Here is a 27701-nt window from a genome sequence, read left to right on the forward strand (position 1 = left end):
ATGCCAAGGCAGACTGTGCATTTAGACTTCAGGGAAGATTAGAGCTTCTTCAAGGTTTAATGTTTTGTCATGAGATTTACCCCAATGATGCATTTCATGTTGCATCGTTATTACAAATAGGTAAGACTGAAGCTATTACTGTTGGCTTTATACTTGTGGCTTAAAATGTTTAAAAACCATCAATGACTCTTCATTGCTTTTTGAGTTAAGCATAAAAATTTGGTTTAGGGATTATGTCCTTCACAGTTAATATAGTCCTATTTTCCCCCTCCAGCCTAACCTTAAATTATTTTCCAGTCTTATTTTGGGCTCCTGCTAACTCCAACAATCAAGATTCCTAACCACATTCTAGACATTTTAGTATGTCTGCCATTCATCACATATGTTTCATCCTTCCACATTTAATTTCTTTGACTTGCCTGAATCTCTATGAAAAAAATTTCTTTAGGTAATTCTTTGGTTGTTAGTTAGTACCTACTTTCTTTAGCCAGGAAACTGTATACTTGTGGCTACCTAGTGTCTCACACAATTTGTCATTTCAGACTGCAGTAAACATTTGGTCAATCAAATCTGAAAACATCTGTACAGATTAAAGCTATTTTCTACCCTATGTAAGAGGAAGAAGAGATGTAGACTAAATTTTCTTTATTTTAGACATTTGTGTAGCATGAATTCTTACATTCAACTACAGGACACATTTTCTGGTATATTCTTAATTGTATAATTCTGGAACATGCCTGTCTGTATTTTCTGTATTTTCTATGTGATAGTCTCACTAAATTAAATATTTTATGTCAATTCCCATAATATGACGAATAAAGGATTGCTAAACCAGGCCTATTTTACATTAGTGATAGGAACTAAGAACTGAGTGAGGAAAAACAAAAAATGACTGAGTGAGGAATATGCCTGACAATTAAATGGTCACTTTTGTTAATGAGGCTTCTTTTCTACTGTGATCCATATACAGTCTAGTTTGAAGCTTTAATGAAAGTATCAAGGCAGGAATTTACTAATACAAATTTCTTATTCTGTTCTCTTCACATGTAGCATTTGATTCATTTCTTCTAATATCCTTCAAACAAATTATAGTGAGTTGATATTTTTCTTTTTCTGATTTTGAGATCCTCAGTTTAAACCCATTTGAAACATATCACTTAATTTTAGGAAGAAATTTTTCTTTCCTTGACACAGTCACTAAATAACAGTTACTGCACTAATTTGCATGATACACTGCATTTCCTTGGGGTTTTTTTGTTTGTTTGTTTGTTTGTTTTTTAACCAGGAATCGAACTCAAGACATTGTGCTTGCCATGTAGGCACTTTGCTGCTCAGCTAATACCCTGGCCCCTGTATTTCTTTTATAAGTGAAACTCATGTGTAGCTAAAGACATATGACACTAACTGAAGAGCAAGCATATGCATTACACACATCCAAATACATAGCCCTGTACCCGAGAGATACGAAGTCTATGACTTGCACAACTGGTTCTGTGGAGTAATGTTAATGGCCAAGGGAGAGTAAAGGTATCCAAGATAACAAGTGTGGGTTCTTCAAGAGAGGCCTTAACATTGATGCATCTATTAGCTCAGACTGGTGGGACAGCAGCAGTTGACGACATAGCAATTGAATGGTAATTCCTTTTCTCTATACACATTCAGAGAAATAAGGAATCTTTTATCAAAAACTTGTGAACTCCTTCTCTGCTCCTGAGGTATCTTCACCATGTTATTACTGAACCTAGATTGTTTTTCATGTAAATGTTGTTATGCTGGTGGAAGCTTATACAAATTAATTCACCACCAAGATCAGCAACTAGTGTATTTCCTCCCCCAGACACAGGAAGACTTATGTTTGAGATCTTTTATTCCCACATAATGGTTTCACTTATTTGAAGTTTCAAACCTTATATCTCTGAGAAAGAAATTACTCTGAGGAAAATGAGGTGGTGAATCATTATGAGATGGTTCTAAGCAAGAGAATAAGCAATGTAATAGCCTTCTTTGTCATTAGTATTTATTCAGAAAGTCATTTGGACTTTTACAGCTGAGCTGTGTCATGTCCCTTCCCACAACAGAAGAAAAAGAAATCATGGAGTGAGGCACCTCCCCACAGAAACAATGCTTATTCTTTTGGGAGTGCTAACCTTTAAGATGAGTTCTCACCCATACGGACCAACGGCTCCCAGGATATTCCTAACAATTTTCTGTGTGGCAGTTTACATTTATCAGTGATTGCTGTAAGAACTCAAAATTGAGAAAAGCATAAAATTAGACATATAATAGTTCTCTTTATTGTTAGACTGATCATTAGCCTTAGGGAGTACAACTTCATGTCTTTCAAACACACGTGTATTAGGCAAGTAAATAAATAAAAGCAAAGACTCCAACAAGACCCTTGAGGGTTGAAAAGTGTCATAATAGCTTATGTCATCACCTACAGAGGCAAACCAGTGCATGGGAGACCGAATTATATTACACAGGACCAACTTCCATGTGATTATCACATCCCATAGAGTTAAGGGATGACGTTAAGCAATGATTGGTAGGAGTCACTGTCATAAAGAACCATGATAGAAGCTAAGGGGGCAAATCACCTTCTTGCTAGAACCTCACAGTAAGGGAACACAATAGAGACCCTCCACCTCACCATTATTATTCCAGAAGGTGTGTTTTTCTGGGTTCCACAGTGTGGTCACACATAGAATGAGTGATGGAACCTAAACAAAGTCAAGGGAAACCAATATGCAATCCAGTCCAAGCAAGGGATTTATGAAATATGCTTTTGAAAATCACAGATACTGATGATATAGAAAAATTTCTCTCTCTCTCTCTCTCTCTCTCTCTCTCTCTCTCTCTCTCTCTCTTTGTATTTGGAAAGATAATCCAGTAAACACAAGTTCAAATTTCACTAGAGGTGATTTGTTTTATCATCTAGTTCACTTATTCACTTGGTTAATGAAAATGATGATGGCAACAAAAGTAATAAAAATCACTCTTACCCTTTATAATTAAGATCTCAAGTTGGAGGACACCATATGCAATCTTTTTCCTCTCTTCAATCAGTGGTTGATAAACAGTGATGCAATCTCTTTGCATGTGTATAACATTGTGCTGTTAAAAATGTCCTTTAGAGCAGCTAAATTTTGGAAGCAGCCTATATATCCATCAAGCAGTGAATGGATAAAGAAAATGTGGTGTTTGCACACAGTAGAATATTGCTCCTCCATAAAGAAAGATAAACTTGAGGCCTTTGTAGGACAACAGATGCACTTTGCGATCACAGTGTTAAATGAAATATATCTGACATAAAAGTTTAAATGTCCCATGGCTTCACTCATGAAAGGAAACCTAAGTGTAAATAGAGAGCAAAATAAACTATAAAATAGAAATAGAGATCAAGAAGATCAAAAGATGGAGGGAGAGAGAAGAGACGGTAAATAAGAGAAGAAAAAAGAAATTAAGCTAATTTAAGTATATGTCCCAACTCCACACAAGGAATGTAAGTTATGTACTGCAAACATGCATTAAGTAAAAAATAAAATTCTTTGGATAGGATCAAGGAATAGTGTGGTCTTCTTTTCCTCCCTTTCTTCATACAAAAACTATATCGAGTTCTACTTTTATAAAGAAATTTCATACATGAAAAGAAATCTAAAAAATGTATCATGTACACCTTCTTTCTTAAATAAATTATAACATCATGTCATATTTGCCATTAAGTTTGGATTTGGAGCAGATTTCATTGTCAGGACAAGAAAAGCCTTTGTTGTATTTCCTTTGCTAACAGATTTTATCCTGAATAAGTAAACAATTTTTTTTTCATTTTTGTTACTGAAACTGTATGATAAGGAATTATTAAGAGTGAATTTGAAGCCTTTGTTTTGTAGACTTTGAAACACTTTGGATCATATACATTTATCTATTGTTTGCTTAGAGACAAATTCATTAAAGGTTTTCTTAAAGGTTTGTAACCTGAGTATTTTAGAGGTTTTTATCTCCCAAATTCACATGAATGTGTATGCTGGAACGTAGGGACTGGCTGTGGGTGAACTGTTGGTAATGAGCTGGGGAAATGAGACTTTAACTGCTACCTTCATTTAGTTATTTTCACTTTTTATGTCTAAAATACTTCTGAAGTCAGTTTTAGAATGCTTATGGATATTTAATCTTATCCAAATTAAATTTGATGTATAAGTTTTATACTATTCTGTCTTTAAATCTCTGTCTCTTAAGTTCCGTTGTTTGAAGCATTTCCTGGTTATTTTTATCTTTTCTTATTTTACTTACAACTTTTCTATTTTATTAATATTAGTAGTTTTAAGTAATCAATTTTTTTGCATCATGAGGAAGACAAGGAGGGAACTGAGTCCTTTGGACCCAGGAAGAATCTCAAATGCAAACTGAAGACCACAGAGAGAGTAAAGAGAAAAACTTCAATGAAGAAGAAGGTGGTAGCCAGCAGCACCTTCTCCCTGAGACATGGCTCACTGCATGAGAGTAGCTCGAACCTGCAAATAGTCTCAGTGACAGTCATGGCTGGTGATGCTGGAAGCCTCTGCAGAGAGATGTGGCAGTGGAAGGGAGCGGCAGATGTATGTGGCGGACTGCACTGAGTGGCAGTGAGTGCAGAGGATTTAGACCTCCCACAGGAGAGAGCAATTGGCCAGAAGCCATCTCAGAGATGGTCTGAGGAGCTCAGAACTCAGAACTGCTGCCAGCACCATCTAGCAGCTGCCAACATGGCTCAGCCTTGTGGAAATTGCTTGGACAGTGGTAAGCCCAATGAGTCTGGTTTCAGGCAGGCCTTCTGAGATTATCTACTATTCTGCCAAAAAGCTACTGCTGGCTTGCTGGGATAGATTGGCAAAATTCGGGACTCTGTCTCTCTGGTTGTCTACTAGTGAAACCAGAGAAAATCCTGAAAAGAGGTGGTTTTTCTTTTTCATTTTTTCTCTTCCTCTCTCATTGTTTTTATATGAGTATAAATGTGGTTCTTAGCTCATTTGTGTGGTTCTGTTCTGTTCCTCCTTTTATTTCTTCTATCTCTCTTTCCTTCAGTTTTCTGCACCAGTTTCCAAAGTTGGAGTGATTCCTCCTTTTCCTCCAATCTTAATTGTGATCCCTTTGTCTTCATCCACTTCTCTACTTTCTCTTTAATCCATTTTAAATTTTAACCCTTGAGGACAAAGTTGATGTAGTAAGGACTTATATTCTACATATAATTTTCTGTTTTGCTTTACCTTTTGTTATATAATCAAACAGTTCATTTGGTTAGAGTGGCAAATTAAGGGTTAACTTAGTTTGTCATTTTCTAGGCTGTGTTTTATATAGCCAAAATTGACATAATTTTTCTAAATAGCTGTTGGTTGTGGTATTCCAAGACTGAGATTGGCTAAGGGTCACAAAAAATACTGCGGCACAGTGCCAAAGAACCCGGGACTAGGTTAAAGTAGCAACAGCTTCTCATCCCCAACAAACTGAAGAGGTCAGAGCTTCCAACAGACTTAAAACCCAAAAATCAACTATACTTGCAAGATACTTCAGAGAAGTAGTCAACACCTGACAGTCATAAATACTAGCAACAAAACAACCCACCATAGAAAAGTTACAAGATTCACCCCAGGAATGAAACTAAAACAGAGAGAAGAAAATGAGAAGACACTTCAACAAAATGCAGCCCCAGACACCCAGCTTTCCAAAGGCAAATCCAGGGGACAATGAAGTGGGACAATCTGAAAGTCCCTCATCAGGCCTCTCTGAAGTGGTAACCACAAAGAAACTGAATGAGGCTCAGGAAAAAATGAAATCAGAAATAATCTCTCATGTGGGAAGCCCTCTAGGTGGCTGCCACCTTATATCTGCAGGCCACACCATCTTAATTCCCTCTAGGAGTTAAGTTTGGTAATTAAGCAGCACCTTGCCTAGCTTGTTTAGCCTGACCCATTATTCAGGGATTATGCTTATGAGCCCATTCCGCTGGAAATTTGAATTGACCAATAACCCTCAGTCTTGCCACTGTTGCTAAGTTACCTGCTGACTTCTCAGAACCCAACTCCCTCCTTCCCAATACCCTATATATTTGATAGTCATTCCTTGAATAAAGGAGACTTGATTGGACTTCCTCATCTTGTCTCTGCTCTTTGTGTCTCTTGTCCCTCTTCATCCCCACTCCCCCTCTAGGGTGTCCATGCACTTACCTTCAGGCTGGGTCACTCTCATATAACTACAGACATTATCAAAATACACACCACGCTTAGCAATATTAGAGCAGTCACACAGAGAGAGAGAGAGAGAGAGAGAGGCAGAGAGAGAGAGAAAGACAGAGAGAGAGAGAGAGAGAGAGAGGCAGAGAGAGAGAGAAAGACAGAGAGAGAGAGAGAGAGAGAGAGAGAGAGAGAGAGAGAGAGAGAGAGAGAAGTTTAAGAAAATTATGAAAGCTCAGCACAGGAAAAAAAAATAGAATCCACAAAGCAGATTCAAGCAGATATCCAGGAGAATAAAATCCCCATTGAAATACTTGAAGCAGATTAAGCCAAAATGAGGACAGGATCTCAGATATTAAAAACAGGCTAGCAATCACCACCAGGGAAAGAAAGGTCACTACTAGGAAAAGGAAGGTTTCTCAAAAATAACAAGGCACCATAAGAAATCAATCCAGCAGCTGCTAGATAAGATAAGAATAACTTAATATTAATAGGAGTCAATGAAAAAGTGGGAGATACCACAAATGGCATTTGAAAAAAACATTTACAGACATCATGATGGAAAGCATTCTTGGTAGAGAAGAAGAATTTGACATTCAGATAAATGAAGCATATAGAGCTCCAATTAGCCATGATCAAAACAATCAAATTCTATTTTTATTAATTTTCTCAAGGGCTGGGGGTTTAGTTCAGTGGCATAAGTGTGTGCCTGGCAAGCACTAGGTTGTGAGTTCGGTCCCCAGTACCCAAAACAAAGCAAAGGAGCCAAGGATTTAGCTCAGCTGCATAAGCACCTGCCTTGTAAGGCTGGGATACTGAGATCGACCCCCTGCCCTGCTGTGCAAAACAAAAAGGAAAGTTGTTTTCTCTATGCATCTGTCATTGATTTCTGCTATGTTGTGCTGTGTTTTCCTAATTCTTTAAGTTGAATGTTTGATTCATATTAATTATTCTACATTAAATAAGAAATGCATTTAAATTCACATTGTATCTGATTAAAATTTTAGTTTGATTATTGTGCAATAATTTCAATTTGTATAGTTTTTAAAGTTCTAAATATGTTACAGATTGCTTCAATTGTAATTTCCTCCTTTATCCAGGAATTAGGAGTTTTTGTTTCTAAAATTTTATAAACATCTAAAATTTTTTCAAGTTCTAATTCAGTTAGTAAAAAGATAAAGTCTGACCTTCAAATTGAACATTATTATTTTGATAGTGTTTTAAAAATAATGCTTTTTGGAGATTTAATTTCATTTCCTGTCATTGCTAGGTGAGCTTGTATAAATGTGATGCAGAGAGGCACCAGGCAGAAAATAAGAGAATAAGCTTTAGCACAAGACGGCTTTGATTTGCATCCAGTTCTAACACTTATTGTGACACAGACCTAAGGATTGGAAATATCAGTATTTGCATCTAGCTTTATTGATATGGAGCATGTACTGTTTCACACACTGTGCCCTGTTCCTGTGGAACTGTACGCATTGCTCCACGTTCTGAAGGAGCTGAGGAAAAAGGATCTTCCTTGGGGAGCGGGTAGTAGCTCTCCTGAATGCTTTGCTCTCTTCCTACTGTGACTTCACAGCACCCTCAGAACTCAGAATGGCTACTTTCCTCAATCAGGTACAACTTGCTCATAAAATGGGACAGGAGAACATTTTAATAAGTGATTTCTTCTTACCTTTGATATTCAAATGAGTGATACACTGTCTTCAAACTTTCTTCATTTTTTTTTTCTCTAATAAAATTGTAAGAAATGGGTCTGGCAATCTTTTTAAGAGTTGCATGAAATACTAGAATTTTTAGTACCTTAAATCTCCCTTTGGACAGTCATGGAATTACAGTATTTGTCCATGTATGAAGCAGCATCAGTTATTATGTGAGAATGTGAGTTTCCCTAGCATCTAGTGAAGTGGAGGACTGTTGATTCTGAGTCTCCAAGATGCTTTTGTGTTTTGGTAACCTGGGGCGCTTGGCAAACCTGCCAGTCTGCCTGTAGTGGCTTCCCAAGTCCCTCATGTCGCTGTGAGACAGCTTATTACATGCTGGCACAGGACAGCAGTCCACAGCTGTGACTAATCAGACATCTTCCCTCCAGCTCTTCCTGAGGAACTGAGGAGCGTAGAAGCATGAACATCTGGGTGCATATTACATATTTCTTAGTGCCCTCTAGTTGAGGGAATAAGGGAAAACTATGGTACTCTATGCCACTGCAAAATATGCCACTTTTGTATGATGGTAACATTGTGCCATGGCATTTGATAAGCAGCAGATCAAAGAAGGTATGCTAAGCTCCCTTATTATTCCTAAAACGAGAGCAAAAGTCTCCTGTGAAAGGTGCCCTCCAAGAACCAAGAGAAATTCAACACCACAGCAGAGAGAGCACTGTACAAATAGAATTTGTTAAAACGCATCTTATCTTCCTCACACAGTTTAGCTACTTTTCAACAATTGATTCTCTTTGTTCAACCTTTCATAAATTTATTGAGGTTTGGCCACATTTCTGGGGTCTTCATTCCCTTATAAGGACTCCCACATCACATAAAATTTAAAATAAGTTCATACGTTTTTCTCCAGTTAATCGATTTTCCTTCAGTTCAGTTCTCAAGCCTAGCTAAAAACCTTTAAAAGGCAGAAAGTAAAATTGTGTCTCTTTGACAAGGGCAAAGTGAAGAAATGCTTTCTTTCCTTTTTCATAGTGTGCGATTTAATCTGGATTGTCAATTTGATGGAATGTCTATATCACTGATTAGATTGGGAGAGAGCCGTCTCATCGACTGATGAGCCTGCTGTTGGGTGCACAGTGGATCAGGCTGTGCAGAGCAGAGGCCTGGTGGCCGGAAGTAGGCACTGGGGTTTCCTGACCGCCATCAAGCGGGCAGTTGTCCTTCACTGTGCTGTCCGCCAGGGTGGTTCTACCTCCAGGGAGCCAACCACAAACTGAATCCTCTGAAACTGCAGTTGTAAGCCAAAATATCCCTCCTGCAAATTGTACATGTCAGGTATTCTGTTCCAGCAGTGGGAAGATAATGAACACGTGGGTAGCAACATCCTAGATTTAGTGGGAGAAGATTTTACACTTTCTCTTGTTTTCAGGAAAATTGTATTTATGCATTTTCTCTAGTTTGTGATAATTTTTTAATTTTTAACCTCTGTGGAGGTTTTACTTTGCTTGACACACTTTAGTGTACTATGTTAGGCATATATTGTTTGATAGCAACTGAAAGTGAGACAATGTTTGAACTCTTCTAAATTATATCTCAATAATGCAGGACATTTAGAAATATAGTTACTAAAATTTCCACAAATTCTTTTAAGAGTCCAATATATCTGAAATATTAAAAGCAGAAATCAAGTAGTTTCCCTAAGGTAGGGATTTATCTATAGTTCTTAAAGTAATATTTAATCCACAAGAAAATGAAATAGAAAACAGCAGAAGTTTGAGAACCCTGGAGAGGTCAAGCCCAGGAAAATTTGTCTTCCTTTATTAAGGTGCCTACGTGTTTGCAGCTAGCCTGGCTGGAACAGCAGGCAAAGAATTCCTACTCAAGCAGTGTTGACTTTGCACAATCATTCTAGCTTCCAAATAAGCAAAAGAAAATTACATATTCATTTCAAATTCATTATTTGGCTTACTGTGAGTAGAGCTATATTCAAGTATGAATTTTTATGTCTCTAGATTATTAAAGACAAATTTTTTCCAGCTCTCTTAAGAAATGTGAAAATGGTAGAAAATAGAGACAGCACCTTAAAATGAAAGATAGGAGAGGGTGAAGTAGAAAGAAAAAATAAATCAGAGATCGGTCCCTGTAGTCAACACATTGTCTTAGAAAAAATGATTCTGAAGGAGGGAAAAAAAGAGACTTACCTTAAGCACGTGAAAGGTACTAGATTTATCTACTATTAAAAATCATGGAATGTGTCACACAGCTGTCAGAATTCTGAGATAATATTAACTTTCATTTGATGGCGATGCTCTGCCACTGCTTTCACATTTAACACAAAATCCATTTCTTCATCTCACCTTCAGAGGTAGTAAATTCAAGATTTATTGATCCGATGTCAATCAAATATGCTTTATTTTCTGATTCTTTGCCTTCCCTCACTGCAGCTCAGGGAAAACAGAAGACAGTTAACACTGGGGAGTGTGTGTGCTGACCGGCGAGTGAGGAGGAAAGGTTTAGTTGACTCAGTTTGGAAGGAGCATTAGTGCTGACAGAGTTTGTTCAGGGCCACCGTGCTAGGTCACTGCAGGGAGAGTGTCTAGGTAGAGAACACCTAAATAAAAAATGATAGAAGGCACTATGTTGCTGAGAAAAAACATACAACTACTTCCTTTCTTGAGTGGTACAGCAATTGTGGAATTGTATGAATAAAGTGAGCATGTTATATTTAGTAGCAGTAAAAGTCTTATTATTTAGTGCTTTCAAAACAATGTTATTTGAAAAATCTATTAAATATGAAGCTACTGAAATGTAAAAGTCTCATTAAGAAGCCACTGCGTACCAGTTACTGATCAGTAGGTGACATACCTGCTCCTGTTCTCCCCGCTGGGACCACTGCAGTCCTTGGATCCGTGTCCTCTGATGCAGCTGGCCATTCTGATTTGTCTGTAGTATCTCCCAGCTCCTACTCTTTAGTCTTGCCTGCTGTCTGGAGAGCCTGGTTTCCGTAGTTTTGATTTCTTTGTCTGCCTTCCCTAAAGATGGGGCTGCAACCTTGTCTCTTTCCTTTCGCAGTGGAGAAATCTGCCTGAACCAAAGGCACCTGTGATTCTGTCCACCACCAGCCTTTTCTGTGGTGATATCTGGGGTTGCAGGGGAAGATAACAAAAACCGAAACAAGAGAATGCACTACGTATGTTAGTGTTCAAGAGGAACAGGACTTGACAGTGAGGCACGGGGAGTGGCAGGTGAGCAGAAGAGGAACATGGGTGAAAAGGAACAGCTAAGCTGCTGACTAATGCTTCAATTTGTGTGATCACAGAAGTACCAGAATTTCAATATTTTTAAAATAACAAGACAACAATTTGAGGCGATAGCTCAGTGGTTGAGTGCTTGCCCAATAAGTGGAAGCCCTGAGTTCAATTCCCAGCGCTGCAAAATCAAAACAAAATAAGACAGAAGGTAGCGATGGTGGCATTTTTCTACCCTGGCTGCATGTTAGAAAGTTTTAGCATATTTAGACTTGAATTCTATTTCCTTCAATACACGATACAATCAGTCTAGATTATACTTTTATCAATAACAGTTTAAAATTCTTCCCCAACATTCCACTATACATACTGCCAACACTGAGAAATACAGAAATTAGAGAATGCCAGAATTTGAAAAACTGGAACTCTAAATGGAAGATACAGCTCTTATTTTTATTTTAACCAAAGAAAAAGAAGAGCAACTTTAATGTTTAAGGAGCACTTAAAGGGAGCAGGCACAGTGCTAACCACCTCTGTCTTTCTTTTGCTGGGAAAAAAATATCTGACATTAATAACCCCGTAGTGGAGAGGTTCGACTGGCTTATTTCAGAAATTTCAGTGCATGGTTGGTTGGTTCCATGGCAGAAATATCATGGCAGACAGTCACAGTGACAGAAATCCACTCAGTTTGTGTTGACTAGGAGGCAATGATGGAAGGGAGGAGCCCGTGGAAGGCAGGAGCCCAATGACCCAGTTCTCCTAACCAGACTCCACCTCCTCAGAGCACATTCAGTTACCAGCTCTTCAATTCATTAATTCAGCAATGAGTACAGTGTGGTCTAATGCAACCACACGCCAAAGCCCCTCCTTTGCACACGTGGGTTTCGAGGTGATATTCTAGATTTAAGTCGTAACAGTGTGTGTTACTGCCTATTTTTTCATACTAGTACTATGAAGTAGGGAAGAGTCAATTCCCTGTAACAAAGTGAGCTTTAGGGTGAAGTAATTTGCACAGGGCGACACTGGCAGGAAAGCTGGGAACTCGGCCTTTATCCTGGGCCTGGGGTTTGCCTTTTTTATCTGCCTTTCCTTTAAAATACTGGTAAAGTGTAATTTATCATGGACTATCTGAGAAATTGCATTCTTTAATCCTTTTTATCTAGTAATAAAAAAAACATAAATTCTATGTGTTCTAATTACTATGACCTTTAAGACTGTCTAAAATCATGGATCAGAAAAATGCAATCTACCTTCTATTTTTATGTATCTATCAAGCAAGAATAGTTATGCTTTCACAGCCAGAGCAGGCTTGCATAGCTGTGACAGAAACATATAGTCATTAAAATACAAGCCTGAAATATTTATTGTTTTGCCTTTTACAGAAAAAAGTGTGCTAACTTGTATTCTAAAGTAAAACCTAATAGAGAAATCTAAATGTGCAAAACTGATACATGATGTAGAGATTCTGATTCACACTTTTAAAAATTAAACAATGGGAAACAATTTGCTTCCTCAGGGTCTCTGTGTACTGGTTTAAAAATCCACAGGTAGCTGTAGGGGTTGGTGCTTAGAGAAATTAAAGTCAAAGCACCATGAACCATTATTTAGAGAAGATTAATCACAGCAAAAGTTAAAGCCTTTGCAAATGACATTACTAGCAATTCAGGATTCGCTGTAATGGCTCTATTTATTTTTATGTTTAGCTGTCAATTAAGTAAATCACTGTAGGCACATTTCCATTTTGACACCAAATACCATTTTACAAAATTTATATTTCAAAAATATTGGTGTGTGCAATAAGCTTTGCAAAATGCACCAATTTGTTAGTATGTTCTTTATTATATCAGCTGGACCAGACTTTCACCACACGTATTCCTTGGATCACATGCATAAGAATCACAAAGGATGCTTGTTTTGTTTATCATGATTTTTAATTGATATAAATACTAGACACATCGCCTTGTGATGTTTCCACACTTCAATATACTATGAAATATTTAAATCGCTATCACTATAAACCTCTTCAAATGTTTATTTTTCTTTGTATTGAAAACATTTATAATGAGTTGTTTTAAATACAGATTCCAGCTGAGCCTGGTGGCACATTCCTGTAATCCCAGCACTTGGAGGCTGACTAAGAGAAGTGGTAAGAGTTCAAAGCTACCTGGTGAATTCAAGTTCAACCTGAATTAAATAACAAGACCCTGTAAAGAAGCACAAGAAATGCAAAGTCCGATTCCAGAATTTCAGGCTCAACTTTCTGGTTCCAAGAGTTCAGGATTCTGCATTTCCTCAAATTTCCCAAGTGAATCTTACGCACTTTATAGCGTGAAAATTCAATCATGGCTAAATTAAGAAGGTAAATTCAGAGGAACAACCAACAGAGGAATAGAAACTTCCACGGAAAAGCGGGAGATTTTGAGTCTCTATATCCCCAAAGTACATTACCGAAAGCAAACATTAAAGCTATTTGCTAACGAGAAGCAGATTCATCAACATAGAGAAATAATTGAGATGAGGAATCTCACTGACAGAATGAAAGCAAGCATGGAGAATGCCTAGATTTTTCTTTTTTGCTTTACGACAGTGTGGCTGGCCTGAAGACCATCTCCCTTTCTGGAACTCCTTTATTATAGAAATAAGCAATTGTGCTGGGCATTTTATATTTGCTCCTCCAGATCCACTCACCATTCTTTTCCACGTATTTGCTTTCTACCGCTTGAGGCTGAACGATACTAACTGCGTCAAGAAGTTCCTCTGCCCTTTTGCTTCTAGTAGGAGTCACTAGTGTTGTTCCACACCAGGAGATCAGAGCTGAGGAGGAGAGTAGGACTGCCTCCTTGTGGAGCCCACTCTGACTAGCTGTCTCTGTGGACTGAAAGTCCTGGCTATGTGCAAGGTGGTCTTTTCTGCAAGACACTCTAGGACTCCGTATCTTTCACCTTGTCCATTTGCCTTCAGGGTAGTAATACTCCATGGTTGTTGCTAATGCCAGGTTAACCTGTGAAATCCTATCTGTTCACATATAACAACCTCCAAGGTTTGCAAATATTAAAATGTCCTTGATTTCTCTTAATTTGACTATGACTTCTGCTTCCTGTTTGGATCTTGTAGAAACAAAAGCAAAATGTTTCATGTGAGATTTCAAGAAAAAAAAATGAGGGAGCATCTTTTCTCCACAAGCAAAGACTTTATTAAGTATAGTAAGGATTATATTTGCGCATTTTCCACACTAGCCAGAATTTCTAGAGGGCTATCACTCTTTCATGTTCAATACTCATTCTTTGCATATGTTTACTTAATTTTTGCAGAATGTGTAAATTATCTATTATCTTAGAAAATTTTACTATATTATCCTTTTCCTCAGAAAATTTGTGACATGCACAAAAATGCACATATTCAACATGTTATTTTCTGTTTTTATAAAACCCACACCCATTAATATGATTAACTATCAATGCTCATGCAGATCTGAGCAATGGTAAATGGTAATTAATTTTGTTTCAGGGAAGCTTTTTAAGGCATTTGTTATAAGTAGAGACATTATTAACAAATTGTGGAAACAGAGTAACAATACATAAGAGAACAAAAGAAAAACATAATAAATATTGATTGGAGCTGAGGTGAGCTCAGGAACGATTATTTACGATTTAAAAACAATTACTTAAAAAAGGACCTTTATATCTCCCCCCCCCCCTTTTTGTCTCTCTGAAGCATGGTAAATCAGAGATATTAGTCTCTTAAATTAGTAGGCTTACCCTTTGAGAATCAGAGTGCTAGAAGATTTTAAGATGTGACCGGCGCAGCCCCTCAATGAGACAGGAGACGCTCTTGTGGGCGACAGTTAACTGCTGCTTTATTCACGCAGGCTCTGGTTTATATATTTGGCCGTGACCAATCACAGGCTGCCACGAGGAAGCAGGGCGGGAATGGGACGCAGACTCTGGCTACTATATCCAGCTGTGGCCAATCAGGAGTTGCCACAGAGTATGGAGTGAGCACGAAGTGCGCATGGGTTGGCTAATTTAAAGAGGGACGTAGCGAATTGCGGAAGCTGGTGTGGTCCTTAGTCCCGGGTGGGGTATGGTATGTTGAGCGCCTGCGCCCAACAAAGATGTTTAATGAAACTACATATTTTAACTTGTTACAAGATTTTTTTTTGTGAAATTAGTAACAAATCCTGCATGAGTTGCCCAGACTAGACAAAAACAAAACAAAACAAAACAAAACAAAACAAAACAAAAAAACAAACAAAAAACTTAGTTGTTTTAAATATGTAGAGATACACTAGTGAGTAGAAACTCTAGATAATGTTCTAGTTTTCCATTCTGACTCCTCAGAATGTAGATTGCAGCTTCTTTATAGAGACCAGGATACATGGTTTAGGTTTAGGTGTAGGTTTAGATGCTCACAAATCAGGAAGCATATTAGCCTTCTTCTCCATTTCATCCACTTAAAATTCCTACTTAACTTTAGTTTTTCGCTTCATAGAGCAAAATGTCTGTGTCCAGAAGACTCTGCTTTTTCCTTTTTGAAAGACTAGGATCGGTGCACATTCTCTAGTCAGTTGCCATCCCCGTCATGCAGATAACTAACTACCCTTCTTTCAGGAATAGACTGAGGACAACTTTCTGCACCACACCAAATACCATTGTGAAGAATGGAAAAATCAATTACACTCTGTTTGTGTTTCTATATGACCTGGTCTTCCCCCTTTATAAGTAATTTTAGGGTTGAAGAGAAGACTGTTCAATTTCTCTTTACAAATGTGTTAAAGCTCAGAATTCCTTTGTTAATGTTTAACCTAAATATAATAGGGCTGCTTATAAGCAATTGCCTTGGATAAGGTAGCATATATCACATTATGGTTCATTACATTTTGGTATATAAGTGTCATGCACTTTTTTTGACAGTAGATTTCTATAAGGAGTACGTGGGGTGTAAGAAAACATGAGGATCCTCTCTGAAGCGCAGAAAGAAGCGGAAAGTTTTCAAAATAAAAATTATCTACCTTTGGCTTGAAACATCCCTTATTTTAATATAAAATTCAAAAAACTATTATTTTTTCAATTTCTAAGGCATTTCAAATAAAATATTGTAAAGTGACATTTTTTCATTTGTCAATGGGTCAGAGAAGCATTTTCTTCATTAACAAATATATTTCATAAATTTTGAATTTGTCCAATTTAAATAATCTCATGTAATGAGTGCATGTTTGCTTAAACAAGTTAAAACAGTAGACGGCCTAAGCAGTATCTGGGGTCATAGGACTTACAAATATGTGAGAATGCACCATTACGTATTGCTTTGTACCCTTTGAAGAAATGCAGACAAGGAACATTTATCTAGAAGTTCAAAATTTGTACCTCCATCTAGTGGTAATTGACAGAAACAACATGTTTTTAAACCGCCTGATTTCATAGATGGGAAAAAGATAAATTGAAATATTATATGTATATCTCAGACATTCAGCATCTCTAATCAATTTGGTTATATCTTGGTATGTAATGGGAAGCATAGCAAACACTGTCACCAAGTAGAACAAGAGAGGCCAAGGAATTATCGCATAAATTGTAGCCTTGGCTACAATTATTTATGATGGAACCATACAGAATTTCAAGCAGAATTTATGCTTGGGAAACTTCATAGCATGAAAATATAAATAATTCATTTAGATATGAAAAGCCATTATAGTTACTCTTGTTGAGTTTTTGTTTCATTTTGTTTTTTGCCGAGAACATGACCTAAGAGGCAGCTTTCTCCCTCGTTTCCTAGGCTCTCCCTGTTTGATGGCAAAGAATGCATCAAAGAGGACACTTCCAGGTATGAAAGAACCCTTGTTTTCCTTGTGTCAAATTTGAGTGCAGATTTCAATAAAATTATGTTTCAAACTGATATAGGAGTAAAAGATATCTGTTTCAGACTCAGGGTGCCAAGGAGAATTTCTTAGTAGAACAACTGCTATGAGCTCCCCACTATAAATTTTTCTTGAGCCCCTTTGATAGTTCTTTCACGTATAAGAGAGAACAAGCTCCTGAGAAACCCCTTCTGGGGTTATATTTTTAACATAAGAAAGAGAACCCTGGCATTATTTTATTTTTAATGTGTTCCAAGAAAGAATTGTACAGACTTATCAAATATCATAACAACTTTCATTCTACTTAGATGGGAAAGTGGTTAACCTAATAAATCTGGGAGACCATAATATTTATGAATTTACATAATTCGTATGAAGTTTATACTAGTTATTATGAGTTGGCTCACTGCTCTAAAAATCTAAAACGACTCTATGTGTGTGGTATTTAGAACACCAGAGAACAGTCTCGTGGTATGCCGGGTAATGTAATCATCACTTTGAATGCAAGAAGTAATTCCAAGAAGGAGATTGGATCATAAGGTGCTACACTCAGGGAGGACGTATACATCAGCTGGAAATGATGGTTTACTGGAGCTGTGCCTTTCAGGGTTTCCCCTGCTTGCTGTCTTTCTCTGTTCTCTCTTTCTCAGTTCCAAGAAGTGAACAACTTTACTTCATCACACTTTTCTGCCATGACGTTGCCTTCTTAGGGCAAGCTGATCATGGACTGAAACCTCCAAAATTACAAGCCCAATGAAAATCTCTTCATTTAAGTAGCTGGTGTCAAATATTTGGTCCCAGTAGTGGGGAAAGTGACCAATACAGAAAACTGAAACTGTAAATGGGGGCTTTGCTGTGTCTATAACTGACCGTATGCTCACCAGTCTTCAGAACTTGTTTGCAAGATGAGTTAGGAAAAATGTGGGGGAAATTCAGAAAAAATAAAATGCTATGAGCCTGATAAGTGATTCTGGTTGGAACTCAAGACCAAAATGATAATAGGTACGCAGACAATAAAGGACAGGATTATGAAGTTTCATATGGGAGGGGTGCTGTTAGCATTGGATTAGAGTTCATGTGCATTTTGTTCTAGAAATTGTCTGTGCGTGTTTTGTCCACATTCTAAGATTTTATGTGAGCCTGAATTTAAAGTTGGAGGACTAACTGATCTGGTAGAGGAAATTTCAAAGCAGTGCAAGAGCTGGGGCTTTGGCATGGAATATCTAGCTCTTTTTAGTTAATTTCATAGTGAGAATAAGGAGAAAAAAATTGAAAAACATACAGTTTGACTTTAAAAGAACTACCTGAGTAATTGGGATGGTATAGCTGCTGCACAGACTAATGTCATTAAAGACATCAAATATTTTGAACTGAAACAACTAGATGCCTTCAGGACATCTTAAGAATCAGCAAAACTCCAACCCATCACAGGTTCATGAGAGCAAAAAACACAATCCTTGAGTGACAAAGTCTTCCCAGGTAATTATTCTCTGGGATTCATTTTACTGTGCTCAGTCATTCAAGCACTCAACATCAACCTCAACTATAGTCCAAGAAGCCTTGGCTAGTGCTTGGGCTTGTGGCAGACCCTAGTATAATCTACATGATCATGTTTTTACCAGCATGCAGAATGCAAAAATTGTGGGGTAATGGAACCTTCCACCCAGATTTCAAAAGGAGACCTGGAAGGCCAAGTAATGGGATGTTTAGAAGGAAATGGATGAAAAGTAAAATTTAAGCTGAAGGGTGATACTGAGAATATACAGGTGCCAGGAATGTCTGTTGGTACAAACTGTAAGCAGCAAGAGAAGCCTATTCAAAAGGGAGGCCATGGGGGGTTGAGTCGGCCAAGCTCTCTAAAACTCATATCTAACACTCATAAGCCTCAGATGCTGGATAGAGACTTTCAGGGATTCATATTTGCTCTGCTAGAATTTGTCTGGCATTAGTCAGATTACTGTATATCATCTAGTCCTCCTTTGTAGAATCAGAATATTTACTGTGTCATTTTGTCATGGTATATGTAACTTGTTTTTCAGCTTTATAGTTCACATTTAGAGTTTACCTTGATTTTTGACTTGGACTTTAGAGCAGTGCTGAAATTGTTGAAGCTTTGGGGAAAAGGGTACTGCATTTTTGATGGAACACGGACCACTTATAGCATGTTTGGTGGAATTGTGACCTTGTTATTTTTGTTTGCTTGATAATGAGGTACAGTTTAAAAAGATGTAGCTAGGGGTAGACGTGTGCCAGGCAATCTTAATTCTGTCAGCATTCTTGTCTTCTGAGTTCCAGCAGAATCTCCACTCAGGTTCAGCCTATGGCATTCGGGGGAGCTGCTTCCCTGGCCCGCATTTCCAACCTTCCAAACTCCACCTGCGATCTAGTTCTAAAGTCATTAGAATCACATGGTCAGGCAAGGACTTCACTTCTCTGTTGGCAAAATCAGTGTTTGTTATTTTCCTCATTTCTGAAACAAAATACCTGACACCAAAAATTGAAAGGAGGTGAGATATATTTTGGCTCCTGTTTTAGAAGTTTCATGGTTGATGGGCTTCAAGCTGAAGTGACACGGTGGAATGGTATGTCAGAGGAAACCTTCTCTAGCTCTGGGAAGATTTCTGAAAAAGCCTAGACTTTTTGTAACCATAAGTTACCACCATCTTTTCTTTTCTTTTCAGGGGAGGGATTCTCCTTACAAAAGAAGCAGCAGCCTCCTTTCCAGGTTAAATCTTTCTGTCACAATGTACATGTATCGGCTTTATGGGTAACTAATTAAAGTTATCCTTCAACCTCTGTAAATGTACTTGCATATTTTGGCTGGGCTGTCTACTTTTCTGAGATGCGACCTACTGTGTTGGACTGGTCCTGACTAGGAAAAAGAGAGGAATCTGCAAGACATCAGCCAAGAGTGGTTGAATCTCCCATGTACCATCCAGATAAGAGTCTTATAAATGTAGTAATATAGAAGATTCTTAATGTGAAAGACTTAATTTCATACGGAACTGCTAGATATTTAGATGTATGCTATGTTGACTTTAATTATCTATTGTCCTAAGTCCTACAAATGTTGGCAATGGCTCCATCAACTCCTTCCCAGGTTTTACCTCTCTTCTGCCCCTGTTCTGGTGGGCACAACTGCTCGCCCCTCTGCTCTGTAGCTACTTCACTGAGCATCAGGCCCTCCCCGTGGTAGGAGGCCTGTTATTCCTCCTGTTGCAAAGTCACACTTCCCTAATGCTGTCATCCTTAGAGGTGAATCCAAGCAATATTGCAGGAAACAGTGAAATACTTCTTTCTTTTATGTATACATAGATAGAGAGATAGAGAGACAGAGAGAGAGAGAGAGAACTTACAGGTTTCAGATATGAGTTCATTGGAGACAAGGACAAAACCCCAAGACAGGGAAATACATGTAAAATGATTTTCCTCCAGTCTTGGAAAGTAAATGACAGAATTATGCTTACACTCATGTTTTTTAAATTCAAATCTATGACCTTGTGTGGAGTATCAGGCTAACACTTGGTTTCATTTTATTAACATTCAGGTAATGTCTCCTGAATTATCTACTAATTGTTTTACTCCTGATTATTTTCCTTATCTCTTAAGACTGTAAACATCTAAGTGGAAAGTCAAATATTTCTATGCCACTCTATCTCCCAAAGCACTTACAGTATTGTTCAGAAAATGATAGCTACTCAGAATAAATTATTGGATTGCAGAAAGTTGGTGTTTGGAGTAATCAGGTGCTATACCAGAAACTCAACAACACAAAAGATTCCTGAATCAGAAGAAAATTTATCCAGGTTCACACACTACTTACTGTTTGTGAGACTTTAGGTTAATTAGTTTATTTAAGACTATCTCTTCATCTCTAAGATAGATATAGTAAATATCTGCAATGATGTGATATTATTGCAGATATTATCTATATTATCGATATTATCATACCGATATATTATTGGTATGATAATTAAATTACATAATGTTCATAAAACACTGAGAGCATAAGATGCTCTTAATGTTACATATACTAGTTATCCTCATCATCATTTTATAATATTTCAGGAATCACAATGGTGAATAAAATTTTTCTATTTCATTAAGGAGTCAGTTTGCTAAATAAATAATAGAGGCAAGAATTCACTTTGGGTCTGTTACATGTGCATTGCAAGTAGCAACTCCTTTGAACTCCATTTTGATGATGTTTGCAGTTCCAGTTGATGTATTTTCTCATTAATGTTAGTAACAAAATCTCAGTGAGTTCATTGCCTGGGGTCCTGTGTATTATGAAGAGCTCAAGCACAATCCTTCCTTGGAATGGTGATATGGTACTCAATGGGCGGAACCAGCACCAGCAGGAGAACCACAACCACAGTTTCTATTAACCCCACTCAGTTTCATATAGAACACATTCACCAACCTTCACATTTACTACAGGCCTGAGTCATGTATATTTCAATCTTACACCACAGAATGCAAAGTGATGCTACTCTCTTGTCTATGAACTAACCCGGAGTTTCCCCCTAGAGAGAAACTACAAAAGCTCTTTATATTGTAAATGGGACCTATATTCATCCATTTTATCACCTCATTGTGACACCAGAAATTAATGCTGCTTAGCATGTCAAAGTCCTAAGTAAGAAGTTGTCCTGTATTTCTATAGTCATGTTTATTAACTTTATTTGAAAGTTCCTTGTGAGACTTTAGGCTACTGCTCACGGCTTACAGCTGTGTTCGACACCAGAGCTGCAATCCACAGCAGGCCTTCTTCCCTGAGACATCTCTCCAACGTGCCTGCCTATCCTCACCAAAAGCAGAATGCCTCATTTTTGACACAGAACACAGATGGGCCACCTGCCAGCTGAAGAAAGCTATTTAAAGAATTGACTGCAGTTCAACATCTATCTTTCAGCTCCAGCTCTAGATGGTTTTATTGTTCAAAATAAAAGGCTTGGGTGTTCAGCTGACAGAGAAAGTAGAAGCATCTTTGTTTGTTGACAGCAATAAAATGTGTCTTGTCATAGGTGTTGATACCACATATTAATCACCTCCACTGGGGAACATGGGCACCCTGGTGTGGTACACTATAAATATGGATGTGATCATCTCAGACTGGCAGGGTCCCTGGAAGCCAAGAGAGAGATAGATAAACAGTTTCCATAAAGATGTGTTCAACTGCTTTCCACCTTCCTTTCCCACCCTCTGATTGGAATCTACACAAGACTAAAATAAAAAATAAAATATAAAAAATTATTTCAACAATTCTAGGGATAAAGTTGATCTCTCCTACTTTTCAAGCAGAACATCTAATCCTTTTATACAGTGTTAACTGCAGTCCACAGCTTCCCCCAGCAGGTTGTCCCTCTGGTAGAGAGAAAGAAAAGTTGCCTGTCGCCAGCCACTTGTGAAGAAACTTCCAGGCCATTTCAGCTGCAGAGGCAGAATTTTATACTGTGATGTTATTTTCAGTTCAAGGAACACTTTCCAGTAATCAAGTTGACAGCCTTTCTCGAAGTCACATGCCGATTAGAAATCATTCTGTTTCTGAGGATGAAGCAAATATTGATGTTTATGATGACAAATTGCCAGTTATCTAGAGACAGATTTGTTGTTTTCTTACTGTTTACTAATGTTTGCAAACCTCAAAACACTGTCTGAATTCTGACTGGCACAATACATTGTGGAATAGTCTTACAGTCATATATTTCATTACTTTTTATCCCATACATATTTATTGAGCACCTGATTTGTGTTTGTTCTGCAAGCTATGTAGGCAGGGATGAACAAGTGCAAAAGACGGATATGGTCTCTGCTTTGTTTATCTTTTGAAAAGAGAACTTACAAACAAACAAACAAACAAGAAACAGTAGTTATAAAGACTATTCAAAACAGTAAAGCCAAGAGGAAACTGGGTGGTTACAGGAGACACAGGTATAAGTTAGGTGTGGCTAATATGTTTTCCTATTTTTAAAAATATTAAACAGAAAGAAAGGTGAGACTGACTGAGGATATGTGGAAAAGAATGAAGAAACAGAAGTTAAGACACACCAAGTCTTAAGGGGTATTTCACAAAGAAGGAAGACATTTTTATGTTTTAGCATAATTCTTATTTTTGTATTTGTTCGTAGTGTTTGGCATAGAAATTAATAAATATTGGGTGCTCAGATGTTATAGATGATGCCAATGAATAAATGCATATAAAAAAATGTACCTTCCTGCTTCAACTGCAAACAGTAGACCAGTAGGAAAACTGGAATGTCGCATCCTAATTGGAGCATTTGTAATACACTCCAGCCCCTTAAAGGATAGATGTCTAAAGCAAAGAGAAACATACTAATCACAAAATTGTTTAGCTTGCTCTAGACTTCTGTTTTCAAATATTAGGAAATGAACACACTATAAAGACTGCTGATGTACTTTAGTAATCAGGCAAACAATCTGAGTTCCTTTTATGATCTCTTAAAAATGCTTATATCAAAAGAAACAGTTTTTTGAAATGTAGAAAAGAACATGTTTTAGATTATTGTTTCAGGAAAACGTATCTTCAAAAACAGTTCATAGTTTGTCTGACTTTATATGAGGGTGATTTTATTCAGGGCAATTTGGCGGAGTTAGCTATTTTCTTCTGAACCTTATCTATCATCTTACAAAATTTCTGCAGGGTGCATAACTATTATATTGCAGAAGGTCTTTTTAGAGATGGTCTGCAAATGCAATTAGATTTTTCAAAGTGGGAAATAATTTAGAGAATTTTCTGTATTCAAGATTTTACAATGACTACTAAAATAGTTCTTACATTTAAATGGCAAATGAAAGCTTCAGAAAGACAGATTGGTTCCCTGTGTCTATCTTCTTAAGCTTAAAGTTTAAGAGATCAAATAATTCTTACTGAAGGACATATTAAAGATGCTGGCTAATGTGGGAAATGGATTATAGAGTCTGATCACGGGATTTCTGCAGAAATTGGATTTCATAGATACAACATGAACTGCACAAAGCAACTTATCCAAAAGGGGAAGGACCTGATAGTACTTAGAGATTTCACTGGAAAAGTTTCAAAATATTGGCATTTTATTTGATATTAAGTGAGCAATAAATGGGAAAGCTAAATATTTGATATAAAGGATGTTTTTCTTGATATAAAAATTGCACTAAATTATTTAAGAAAATACTTTCAAGGACTTTGGGAAAAACAACAGGGCTTTGAATTAATCCTATTCTTTGCAAAATTTACTGTTTTTGTATGTGATTCGTAAGACGATAAACATTGGTGAATATTTCTAGTATCTGCTGAATTTTGATTGAAAAAGAAAGAAAAGACATTTTTATACTTATTGCATCTCTTTTCCTTGGTGCTTTTGACCTTTCCAAAATAGAACTGTCAATTAAATCAAGTTTTTTATTGAGTACAACGAGGACCTCTACTTAAAGAAACACCACAAAATGAGTTAGATAAGGTCTCTGTCCTCAATGTTTTAATCTAGAGATAGGGAAATCCTGTTGTTACTCATTGATCATCATTATCTGGAATTTATTTATATTTAATGTGTCAGGTGAATTCTCTTTTTCTGCAGTTTTCACCTTGGTGAAAGTCTATGCCAAGCCACTTTGTTTCTGAAGCCTGAAATAGCAAAGTTATTCTTAAAGTCTGTCTTTTGCTTCAAATTCATTGAACTGCCAAGTTCTTTCCTAGTTCCTCAGTATGTTTTAAAAGCAAATTTATGTTCTCTTGTTAAATGTCATCATTCATGCTACTAAATTAGTTCAGTTGATGCCAAGATTATTCTTGGGCATATATTGATCAGTGTAAAGTTATCAACTGTCAGCTAGACATGGTGATGCATGTGTGCAATCCCAGCACTTGGAAGGCTGAGGCAGGAGGATTGCTGGGTGTTCAAGGTCAGTCTGAACTGAATAATGAAACTGTTTTAAAAGGAAAAAATTTCTTAACTATCTTTGATTAAAAAAACTTTCTTGCACTGTTTTTATTATTATTTTAATTAATGAGTATTCAACTAAAGTAAAAATTTAAATAAGAATATAAATACTAATTACTTTATTAAGTATTAATCATACCTGCGTATTTTGCTCAGAATTTCACGCATATCCTTCCATTTGTTCTCATAATAACCCTATCAAGTAGGCATTATTAGTAATTGCATTTTAAGTTTAAGCAAACTATTTGCTTTTTTATATTGAAATATAATATATCTTATGAAAATAAAGTTTGTACATCTTTGTAAGTAACATATTTGGATTTTCTAGGCTAATTGCAATGGATTGCTTTAATCAATTGAAAATGAACCAAAGTGCACAGTAAATACCTTTTGTTTACTACTGGGTTGCCTGTGGCAGATTTTTTATTTAATAGATTAAGCATTTATAGAAATACTTGGACAACACTTAATACAATGTTTTATTGAGCTTTCTGCCACATGACAGTTTTTACTCAAACATTGAACCCTGAGGGGTGGTCTGAATGCTTTTTGTAGATTAGAGAGTGAAACTCGTGTGAGAAGAGCCGAGGCGCGTGGCAGTGAAGAGGATGCTGGTGCCTGGCTCCGCCCTTCCTTGTGCTGTCGCTGAGACTCTGGGCCCTACCACATGCTCAGACTGTGATGCTCTGCCCTGAAAAAGGTCCAGGCACAGCGTGGCAACCAACCATGGCCTGAAACCCCTGAAACTGTGACCCAAAATTAATTTTTCCTCATTTAAGTTGGTTCTCTCCAGTGTTTTTTCCACAGTGATAGAAAGCTAACACTTCTCCATCAAGCTGAGCATCCCACCGAGGTGAGTAGGAACAAAGGAAGCCAATCCCTGGAGGAAGAGGAGAGAAAGAGGCAGACACACAGGGCAGTGGAGAGCCAGAGGACTGGCAAATTCTCCCGACGGTTTCAATGAAGACAATCATCAACTCCAGTTGAGTACTAGAAAGAAAGTGAGCTGTGGATGGCATAAAGAAGGTGCATTGGCTTCTTTCATCCCTCAGAGATTTTAGAGCTTGTTTCAGCCGGGACTGAATGGAGCAGACCCACTAATGAGAAAGGGTAGAGCGAGAACCAACTGTGAGTCCCTCTGATCCATAGCTAATTAGCTAATCGCCCAGGGAGTGCTCTGTGCCTGAACTCTGTGAGGCCCGGCTCTTCCTCAGCAAGCACCCCTCTTCCTGCCTTACTGCAAGTAACAGCTCCTCCACCCACAGCTCTGCCCCTAGTTCTGCTTTGCCTTTCCCCACAGCAGTTACCGGTTTCTAACTTGGTAGTATAAATTTTTTTCTCTCTCTCTTTTCCACTACTATGAAAGCTGCAATGGGAACTTTGAAAACTTTCTTGACTCTGTGGTAGGTATAATAACACCTGCCACATGGAAAGAAAGCGGCTATTAAATACCCTCACTGGGAATGTGTTAGTGAATGAGTGAAACTGAATGAATCTCTGAAGGATGAAGCAACCGTGGCCTCCCTGGAACTACAGTCTGTTTCAGGAAGCTGTAAAGACGTGAGAAGCTGCTCACAGGTGATGGGTCCAGTGCTGCACGGTTGGAGAGCAAGCTTGTATATGATGGTCTCTAAAGCAGCTGTGTCAGGAGGAACCATGGCTCATGATATGGGGCAGTTGGAACCCATGGCTAGAGCTTCATGAACAGTAAGGAAAACTACCTTGGGATAGAGAAGCTCAGGCAGGCTTGGCGGAGGGCCCTGTGCCTCCAAGGAAGGAGGAGCCTCTGAGGGCAGGGATGACTCAGCCAGCCTTGTTGGGACAGGATTTTCCACTTTCCACCCAAGGACACTCTGGGTTGGTGGGAGAACTACTGCTCAGCCCCAGCTGCCTGCGCCTGAGGTTGGATTACCGGTTGGTTCTCTTTCTGTCCATCCCCTCTTGCTGCCCTCTGCCTCCACCTCCAGGCGTGTTGTTTCTGGGGAGTCTGCGAAGAGCAGATGATCCATAAGAGGCAAACACTTATTCCTAGAAGCCACTGCAGCCACATGTGACCTTTGAGCATGACCAATGGCATTTCCCCTTCCTTTCCCTTCCCTTTGCAAGCTAGCTATTGAGCATCACTTCCACAAAGGAAGTGCATGGTGCTTGCTCCTGGAGACAGGGAGTGGTTCAGGCCAATGAGCTTCAAGGAGACATCACCAGGGATTTCTAGGAAGGAGGCTTCCTGGTTCTCTAAGTGACTCTGTCGTCAAAAGGTAGAAGAGAGGAAAGCACATAGGCCAGGAGTCAGGGGCAGTGACTCTGAGATGAGCTAGCTGTGGGATGGAACAGAACCACAGGAGGCAGCCGGGAGAGAATGACATAAACAGGCTCTTTGGGGACAGTGCTAGGCTCAGTCCCAGATCTAGATTTTTTTTAGGCGATATAAATTGTATGTAGGTTTAAATCACTATGAGATGTTGAAACTGAAAGTTGTCTGATACTTGGCTTCTCATTCCAGGCATTTTGAATTTTCCAGGCATTGTAGCACATGCTAATAATCCCAGGCACTCCAGAGCTGAGGCAGGAGTATCAGTACGAGGCCAGTTTTTGGTACATAATGACTTCAAGTAGTTTGAACTGTATACCAAGACCCTGTCTCAAAAAAAAAAAAAAAAAAAAAAAAAGGTGAACTGAAAGTGTTTATCTTAATAAATGAGCTCAGAGGAACATAGATGTTATTGTAAATAAACTAATTTTATTACTTGTTTGGAATGAAAACTTGCACACTTGCGTATTTTGGA

At 37.9% G+C, this 27701-nt stretch overlaps 1 long non-coding RNA gene across 1 annotated transcript in view; it reads right to left on the minus strand.

Moving 5' to 3' along the window:
• Positions 1-11125, minus strand: part of LOC134471265 (uncharacterized) — a 93677-nt gene extending 82552 nt beyond the window's left edge. The window contains exon 1 of the long non-coding RNA XR_010040557.1: positions 10736-11125. This is a non-coding gene — a long non-coding RNA (uncharacterized LOC134471265). The remainder of the gene's footprint in view (positions 1-10735) is intronic.
• Between the last annotated feature and the right edge of the window lie 16576 nt (positions 11126-27701).

Source organism: Cavia porcellus, unplaced genomic scaffold (genome assembly GCF_034190915.1).
Source record: "Cavia porcellus strain 051 isolate PalLab524CR breed Dunkin Hartley unplaced genomic scaffold, mCavPor4.1 scaffold_18, whole genome shotgun sequence".
Classification (NCBI taxonomy): domain Eukaryota; kingdom Metazoa; phylum Chordata; class Mammalia; order Rodentia; family Caviidae; genus Cavia; species Cavia porcellus.